This window comes from Toxotes jaculatrix, chromosome 10 (assembly GCF_017976425.1).
Source record: "Toxotes jaculatrix isolate fToxJac2 chromosome 10, fToxJac2.pri, whole genome shotgun sequence".
In the NCBI taxonomy this organism is placed as follows: Eukaryota; Metazoa; Chordata; class Actinopteri; family Toxotidae; genus Toxotes; species Toxotes jaculatrix.
Window position 1 is genome coordinate 24,511,026 of NC_054403.1, and position 9,600 is coordinate 24,520,625.

Consider the following 9,600-nt stretch of genomic DNA (forward strand, 5'->3'; position numbering starts at 1 on the left):
TGTCATAGCAGGAAAAGCACAAGTGAAACATATTTTGTTAAAGGTGGGTCAGTTCCATCAAGTGTCCCAGTAAGCCATGCCCGTGAGCCAGCGTGTACCACAGAGGGATCCTGGACCTAGCTCACCTAAACGGAATGCAGCTGTTTTTCATGTCATCAGTTTCACCTGTGCCAAAACATCCACTGTGAAAAAAGTCCATTGCTCCACCCAGCTTCAACCTCAGCACCATCTAATTACACAGAACGAATGAAAACACTGGACAATACATGAGATAGTCTGTACCACTGAAGCTTCTCACATATCAAAATCCACCCAGTACAACACAAAGCAACAATTAATACACCAATAAGACACTGCACTTGTGAATACTTCTTGCTCTAAGCATTGGCAGGACAAATGTTCGCACTAAAGTTTGGGAAAGAATACAGACTATTTCATGCACCACAATTTGTCTCCATTGATATCTTCTTAATTCCAGTAGACAAAATGTTCATTAAAAATGGCCCACGGTTATTTTTGTGATCATGTTACTCACCGTCCAAGTGGTAAATTGATCTGTTTTCTATCTTCTCTTATTTAATAATGCAGTGGATTAAAACTGCCAGAGGGTGGTCTTTTCCGCTCACTTGAGATTGTTTCTGGTTGAAACCAATGAAAATACTACTATAGGTTTCAGGGAGACTCACAAGATTTATTTCTTTGTAGGTGGGGGCAACAATAGCAGCCAGCTTATGGTGTGACCAAACTGTAAACTGAACTCTATCCTGCTGTAATGGCAGCTTTATTTCTTTGTAAACTGCTGTTCCCTAATGTCTGGAAATGGAGCTCTACAATACGTCAGCACTACCAAAGTATTATGATACTTGAAACCAAAGACGACCATATTATGAATCACTAAAAAACTTTTGGATCCGCATGTCAGTTTTCAGGACCAAGAGAAAAAGCTGCTGTATATTTCTTATACATTTGTGTAATCTGTAATCTTGATCTGTGTCTGTCTCTGAATTTGAACATAGATAAAAGATACTTTCTAATGTTTAATGAAGAATTAGGCAAAGCATCACAGGCTGAAACTGCTGACCTGAGACATGAAAGGCCAAACAACTCCAATACCAAGAACAAGTCAGGAACATCTCTGAAAATAAAAAATACTCAATGGACATTCATTTCTAAAATACTGTAGGTAACAAAGTAGAGGGACAAATTTTGTCAGACACTGTACTTCATTTGTTCCTATAAACATACGACAGGTGCTGCTAAGAAGAGGCTCATTCATGGAAGGGATCACAGCAACAGCTCAGCCCACTGATCCAGTCAGTCTGTATAACTCTGCACAGTTAATGTGTTTTTGTCAGTGGGAAAATTCCAGCACTGCACCGGGTCCCATGTGGTTGTGGTTTGGGTGAGAGGCACAGTAATGCGTTTGTGACGCAAGAGGGAGGAAATTGCAGAAGCTTCCTGCACAACTGTGCTTTTGTACCACTTCCAGGTGGATACCGGGCCAGTCTGCAGGCAAACAAGAGCCCTATACCTTGGACTGGAGAGCAGGAAGAAGGTGCAACAGTGCAGCCTGGAGGCTGGGGGAGGTACCTGATCTGTGAAGACAGCCTCCTCAGCTTGCTTGTTTTGAGGTGAACATTACACAGATAAATATTGTATCTTGATAAAGTAGGGAAGCAAGGTCTGAAGGATATCTTCAAATTGTCAAACGCAAAGCTAAACATTCTTTTGTACAACTGCATACTGAAGAAGAAGGTGTTCAAGAGGCTTGGTAGCTGTGGAAATACGAAAAATAAGTCTTAAATGCTGGCAAGAATTTTTTAAAATGTACTCCAATATTCTTTTCACTCTGCTACAGATGAGACAGCAACACAGAGACTTCACCAAGTTTCAACGTCTTTTTTTCCACAAACAAAAACATATGCCATCACAATGTAAGTCATGCACATTTTTTTTTTAAATCTGGATGACTCATGCAACTTAAGAGAGAAAACAGGTTCAAAGCAAAGTAAACAGGAAGACCCACCTAAGCAGCAGACCATTTCTACAGCTCTGGAATTCTTTCTCTTTTAAATCTTTCTGACTGCCTGCAATGCCAATCTACCATAAAAGAAAGTAGAGTGACAGATTCAGAATGACAGCACAACTACACAAACCAGGCTGATAACTGCTATTAATATTATATTGTGTATAAAATTAATTACCTACTTTTCACCCCGTTGATAGTCTTGGCCAACACAAATGCCTCAGTGAATTATTTTCCTGATTCTGAGAGTTTTGGTTGTCAAAGCTCAACGTTTATAATGTAGGTAAGATCAGTGCTCATTGACCAGGGTGCAGAGAATATGCAGCTCAAAGAAGGATGAAATCAAACCTTTACACTAAAGTTTGCTTCACATTTGTGACACAGACCATTTTTCTTCAGAGCGAGGAAGGTTACATAAATTATAGACACTTCACACCAAAGGACTCAAGAAAATGAATGTAGTCATCTGCTGCAGCATATTTTCACTGGGGATGCACCGATACCACATTTTTTCAGTTCAATTACAGTATGTACAACTACATTAGACTACTTACCAATGGCCAGAGCCCTCCTCTGCTCGACGGGAGACTGCAGGATGTAGTACGTGCTGTTCCAGCGGGTCTGCGCGTCCTGTTGGAGTCCTTTCATTGGCTGGTTGAGCTGCACCTGAATGTCTTCAAGGCGGGAGTAGGCTAAGGCGGAATGTTTAAAATGTCCAACTCTCTTTCCGTCAGGCTGCCACAGCATCAGCCACGCTGCTCTGTCCCTCATTAACAGCCAGCTGGAGAGTGTGTGCGACACACGGCCAGGCTCGGGAGTCCAGCATCACTCATGGCTTTGACCATGTTTTTCACGTAGCACAACATGAACAGAACTTGCCCCCCCCCCATGTCTGAAGCATGTCATCAAACACACCTGCGATAGCTTAGCTGGTGTGCTAACTCCTACATTGTTGTGCACGCAGGACGACTCTTCGCGGAGTAAAATCCTCGTCAATCCACTGTACAGTTAAACTGATACCGGGACACGGGGCTAACTTTGCAGAGTTTAATTTGCAGTCCGCTTTACTTTTGTCACCACCATCCACTTTGAAATACTCCACACCGCCGACATTGCTCCTCCTTGCTCTCAGTTAGCACCTGGCCGCCCAGATGAACGTCACGCTGCCGTAAAGTGGTATCAGGTGCCGTGGTATCGGCCAGTGGCGGTTCTACATTGAATTACTCCCTGGGCGAGACCCCCTCCGAGCGCCCTGGACTGTGGATGCACTCTAAGGCTGTGCTGTGTCAGCTGTCAGTTATGCTGAGTTAAGGTGTATCTGTAACCTCCAGCACCATCTGGTGTTTGATTTTTGTTACTGAAAATGAAGAAAATGTTTTCTGAACGAAGGGGCTGATGTGTTGCATGCATGAGTGAGGTTCCAAAACTTTGGTTGAATATTAAAGATACTTTACAGCTTTTCAGAAGACAGTGAAAAGGAGATTCATTTGTGACCATAACTATTGGACTAATTCACTCATTCATTTTTTTTTAAATTCTGAATATCATATTTACTAAACTTTTGTTGGAGCTTATTCAGCCATATCATTGTATTATGATCACATTTTGCCTTCAGACTAACTAGAAAGAATCTCTCTTAGCTCATGCTATGTTAAAGTGAATGTTGATAGAAAATAAGGAGCATCCTCAGCTGATAAGTGAAGTCAGAACATGTTTGAACTGACTCATGTCCAATTGTGCTCTGAGTGGCTGTTAATTAAAACCACCACCAGTGATTGTTTGAAATATAACAGCTGTCTGAAATATACTCAAGGAAGGAAATCAGGCTTTCTTTTGTTTCCCAGCCAAATTCTGACATCTGAAAGCCGCAGGCAAATTGCTTCACAACATAGTGTGTGTGTGTGTGAGAGCGAGAGCGAGTTTATGCACTGTGCGTGTGTGTATTCTGTACTTGAGTTTAAAATCATGTCAAAACAGAAAGCAAAGAGCCACACACAAAATCACTGGGTGAAATACTGAAACTTTCTTGTTACCGTAAATATGCCACTGACAAAGGAACATTTGGATTCCTTTGTTCTTAAAACAGATGCAACTAAGTCCAGCCATAAATCTACACCCCACATCTGCATGACTGAATAATTCATCACCACAATTTTGTTAGTCATTTCCTGCAATTCCTCTCTGTGTTTTGAAGTCATCCTGAGTTCTCAGCGCAGGATCGTGAGGCAACATGGCAAACTGTAATCTCACGAGATGCCACAAGGTGTCAGTCTTATACAACCATCAAGAGTGAAGCAAAATCTCTGTGTATGACAAGGGTGGAAAAAAGTGATGATTACAAAGGGGACGATCACAGTGGGACATGTGCTGACAGATTGTGACACTGAAAAGAGTACAAAAATAACACAGACACAGAAACGCAGTTATCTGCCTGATTATCAGTGCAGCAGTATAAGTATTATCATATGAGCACTTTCCAGAAACAATAACTATGCAGTTTAACTTGAACATTAAGAATTCTTTAGTTTTCTTTTCTTCTCTTTATTTAAATATCACATCCCAGACAGAACTGACAAGTCAAATTTAAATAAGTTGATATAAACAGTTTAATCTTTATAAAAGTATATTTTACAGGCAAATCAAATCAAATGCTGAATTTTTGGCATTTATACTCTCACATGTTTAAACAGAAACTATAAACAGAAACTTCAACCACCAAATATTTTTTTAATATTGTCAGTGAGGTGAGATTTGTAAAGATGTTTAACTCTGCAGTAACATCAAGCACTTGCTTAGAATTTATTACTTGCTATTTACACACTTTCAGACATAGATGGGTCCACATATAGGTCTTATCATATTTAAACTAAAATAAATAAACTCTAGTTAAATTTCTGAGTCAAGACTGGCTTAAATTTTCTGTCTGGAAATCATTAACATTTTGTTGTGTTTTCTTATCTATGTTCTGAAATAAAACCTGATTATCAGTGGTAAATCTGATACCTGTGAGAAAACATATTTGAGAATTTTCCTTTGGCTGCACATTCATCTATGTGATATTAAAAAGGACAAAAACATAATAGTGTAAGTGAAATCAAACCCAGTGCAATGAATTTTGTTAAAACCTTTCATGACATAATCCTCACTTGTGTATAGATGTCTGTCCCTAAAGCTGAGAAATCTTTTGGACTTGTCATATTTATAAATGTGGATAATCTCAAAATAAAACATGTCCAGTGTTTAATGGCTGAATCCTCAGACCAAACCATCTGTTCCCTTCTGCTTTATTCCTCCTTTAACTGGCTTGACTTAACTCAGCACAGCCAGGAGGATCCATATCATTTCCAAAGGAATTTAACCATTCACAGCCTCTAACAACTCCACCTACCTCTAAATAATGGCACAGTTTTTTTTTATATAGCCCCCCTCACACATACACACACACACACGCACAAACCCTTCAATGAATGTTAATGCAATATGGTCGCAGCCTGGCCAGGGGTGGGGATTGACTTGTTTCCAAACACTTAATTCAATTTGTCATCGCCATTCAGGGAGGCTCAAGTGGTCTAATTTGTGTTAATGAGGGGTAATAAAGTCATAGCCCCCTATATTACTGCCAGGGGGGGCGTAAGCGAGTGTGTGTTCAGGGTCTGTGTGTATGTATGTGTGTGTGTAGGCATGGGGGGCTGTAGGTACGCTATTGACTTGCTTTGGTCTCGGGCGGCCTGCCTGGCTGTTCTTCTCCTTGAGTGCCATCTATCAGGAGACCGCCTCCCCTCCTCTTTCTCTCTATTGTACCCCTAATTAGATAGCCTTTGTTGGGCTAATGCCGCTGCCATCTGGTCGGCCGTCCGGGGGTGTCGGCCCCAGGCTTGAGGTGGAGGACCCAGAAGGAAGGGTCTCTGTGGTGGGGAGGCCCTTCTCCTCCCATCCTCCTCTCTGTCCTCCCTTCATTCAATACCTCTGGCCAGGACCATCTTTCCCCTTTGGCTGACACCACAAGGACCCTTTCACACTTGAAGGAATTAGTGAAAGATTGATGTCTCCCTCTCCCTCTGTCAGTGTGAGAGGGCGTAGCGACACAGTGGTGAGACTTTCTCCCAGCAGTCGTCGTATTGTGTTCCCCATCGAGAGCGCAGGAATACAGGTTTCAGCAGGCAGATAAAATATTAGTCTGAAAGATTATAACTTGAGCCAAAAGTAGAAGGCTGTGGTCACAATTAGCATCTGCCAGGTGTGTAAGTGAGTGAATGTGTTGCGGGTGGAGTTGAAAATGCAGATCGAATTGATCGAGTAAGCATCTTCATTGAACTGCAGATAAAGATGTCCTCGTATGGGTCAAATGCAGAGAATGAATTTCCTCACAGTGATCTGTAAAGTGTAACCTAACATCAGTCATTCTCTGCGGACATCCAACAAAAACATCTGTCACTGTGGAAAGTCTATCACCAAGCAAGTAAGAGTTAAGAGTGTTAAGAGTTTAATAAGAGTTTGGACTGAAAATGTAGAATTCCATAACATACATAACATCCTCCAGCTCCTCCTTCACTGGTATCGAGCATCATCCTCTTGCATTGACATTTTGTGATGGTACAAAAAAAAAAAAAAAAAAGATCCTTTTTACCCGTGTAGTACACAATCCGAGAGGAACGATGACACAGAACATCAGGCAGCGTGACTGAGAAGTGAGCTGTGCTAAACAGACAATAGAAAGAAAAACTCCTCAGAACAGTTACACAATTTTCTCAGTGACACCAGACTTGTCTTGTCAATCAGTGTGTTTGTTTTGTTAATAATGTTTGTGTTAGGGACTCTGTGCTTGTGTGTGTGTGATGTGTGGGAGGGGGGGGGGGGGGGGGGGGGGGCTGGGGGGGTTGTTAAGATTCTGTTGTTGGTGTCTTAAGTCACCCTGCCTCTCTCTCTCTGTCAAGCAGAGAGCACAACCCTTACATGACCCTGAGCAGTTGGCTGACTGTGCCTCCTTCACGCCTCTTTCATCCCACCCAGAACAACATCGTCCATCTGCCCCCCCCCCCGTGACAGGCCGGGACACAAGCTGCCATGTAGACATACACTGAAGTTTAGAGGTACAGGAGGTTTCTGGTGAGAAATTGGGAAAGTTACAGTCCTGTTACTGTATATCTGCCAAAAGTAAAGCAAAATGTTGCTACTGCCTATTGCTGATTGATAACAGTGATTAAGTCCCTAGCTAGATAATGAAATCTCTTAAATTATCATTCACTTAGAGTCTGGTACAACTTTACAGGGAAATCTGGATGCATTTAATGTTTTAGGAATGTTTGTAACAAACAGAAGTAGTAGTGATGGTCATCACGTGTGAACAGATTAAAGAAACAGCACCACCTATAGAAACCAAAATGACACTAACAGACACAGTCTAAGGAAGAAGACGTCACAGTACTGCTCACTTTTCCACTCGTCAATCAGTGAGAAATTAAGAGGAGAAAAAGGATTTTACTTACTGATATTATGTTAAAAGACAAACAACAAAAATGCAAATGATGAAATGGACTCCCCCACTGGCACTTATCCCATTTTTGTAATCCCCTTGTGATCTTAAATGAAAAAAAAAGAAAATTTAAACATGTTAAGAAAACAAGATGTGTGCTGCTTTTATACAACATTAGTGTAAATATTAATACTTTATACATGAATTCAGGGAGAATCGCTTAAGCTAATACAAAAGCCAGTAGGCCCCACTGGATCTACATGTCATGAAACAGCTTCTTGCACAATGTTAATAATCTTATTCTAACTGTATATATGCATGGAAAACAGTACATTCCAAGCATGCTTTGCAGACTGAGCTTCATTCCAGCCATGTTTTTTTACACCAACAAAGTGTCCTGTTGAAATTCACAAAACACGGCAGACTGAATCTCCAACAGCGAGCAGCTTTGAAATGTATTATTTTAGCTGTGAAAGTTTTTCTTGGAATTATAAACTGTGCATAACTTCAGAGCAACTTGGCCCTAATTCCCTAATCCTGAGAGTCAAACTTCATTAAAGCATTTGATTTATCTTCCAATGTTCAGTCAAGTTTTTTTTTCTCAGCCACATGTTGAGCACACCCTTCGTGTAATGGTCTTATTAAGAGGGAGTTGGTTTCCAAGCAAACTGGCCCGTGTCTCCGATAGCAAAATTAGGCTTGAATGAAATCAGATACGATTAAGGAACTTATTAGTTCTTGTCATGTTCTTGCGGGTAATACAATAAACATGGCCCTCAAATAATCACAACCATCAGGGCTGCAATCATAATAACAACTGAATTTCCCTCAACAAGTATGCCCACATTACAGTATTTTGGTTCAGCTTGACTCAGTGTTATTCTAGGTGTCTTTATAGCCTACACTCTTTGTTCCAAAGGTGTTAAGCAATACTTTTGTACTGTAAAAACATTTTCATAGCCCCTGTACAAAAGGCATTTTTGTATATAAATACCATGTCACTATGAACAAAAACTTAAGTGTCAACTATGCTAAATGTAAACAGGCACTGTAAAATGATGAAAATAACTTTTATCAAGGTTTGTTAAGGTTTAGTCTTGCAGTGGTGAAAGAAACATTCAGGTCGTTCACAAAAAGCTAGCAGCACTGTACCAGCTGGAATGCATTGCCATGTCTAACACATTGTACTCTGTAAAATCAAAGCCACATTTTTTTAATTCTACAGATTTTCTTAATGAATATAGAGTAAACACACTTCATGTCAATGTGGAGCTAATATTAGCTGCTTTAGGGCTACAAGTGATGACTTTTTTCCATTGTGAATGAATGAATATCCATTATCATCATTTAGTCTAGAAAAAGTCCAGAACTCTAAGGTTTACAAATGTTCTGTAGTTTTGCTTGATAAACAGCGTAAATGATTTATCAGTCGTTAAAATGGTTGTCTAATAATTTCTGTTGATTGACCAATTGTGTGATGAAATGATGAATCATTTTGTAGATAGAATCCTAATGAGAAAAGTAGACAGGGGTTGTATAAAGTACTTAAGTCCAGAATGTAAGTAACTCAGAATTAGACTGTAATATTATACGTGTTATAAACACACGTATAACATGTTCATAGAATCATATCAGAAATGCCTCTGCCACCTATCACACCCTATGGTGGTGTGAACCAATATGCCCTGAGATAAATGAGCAAGGACCTCAGAAAGAGTCTTCACCCTTGAGCGGACACACACACACACACACACACACACACTTGAACACACGCACCTCCACACAGACACTCTATCTCCAGGCCTTTACGCTCCTGCGACGCTCGCAGGGTTAAAATAAACGTTACTGCTGAACCATATTGTGCCCCCCCTCCTCTCTCCATATCCTTTATTCACAGGCGCGTAATTGGTAGTCAATTTGAGCTCCCCCTTTGCCTATTGTGGGCACATTTTGCTCTGACAGAGTGCGGAAGATTAATGGCTACGAGCAGCCAAGGGAGGCTCGCCTCAGCAAGCATGAGCGCCCTAAATTCATTACACCAATTTCCCCCTGTCCTGCGCTCCCCTACTCGCACCCACAAGAGAGAAAAAAGGGGGGAAAA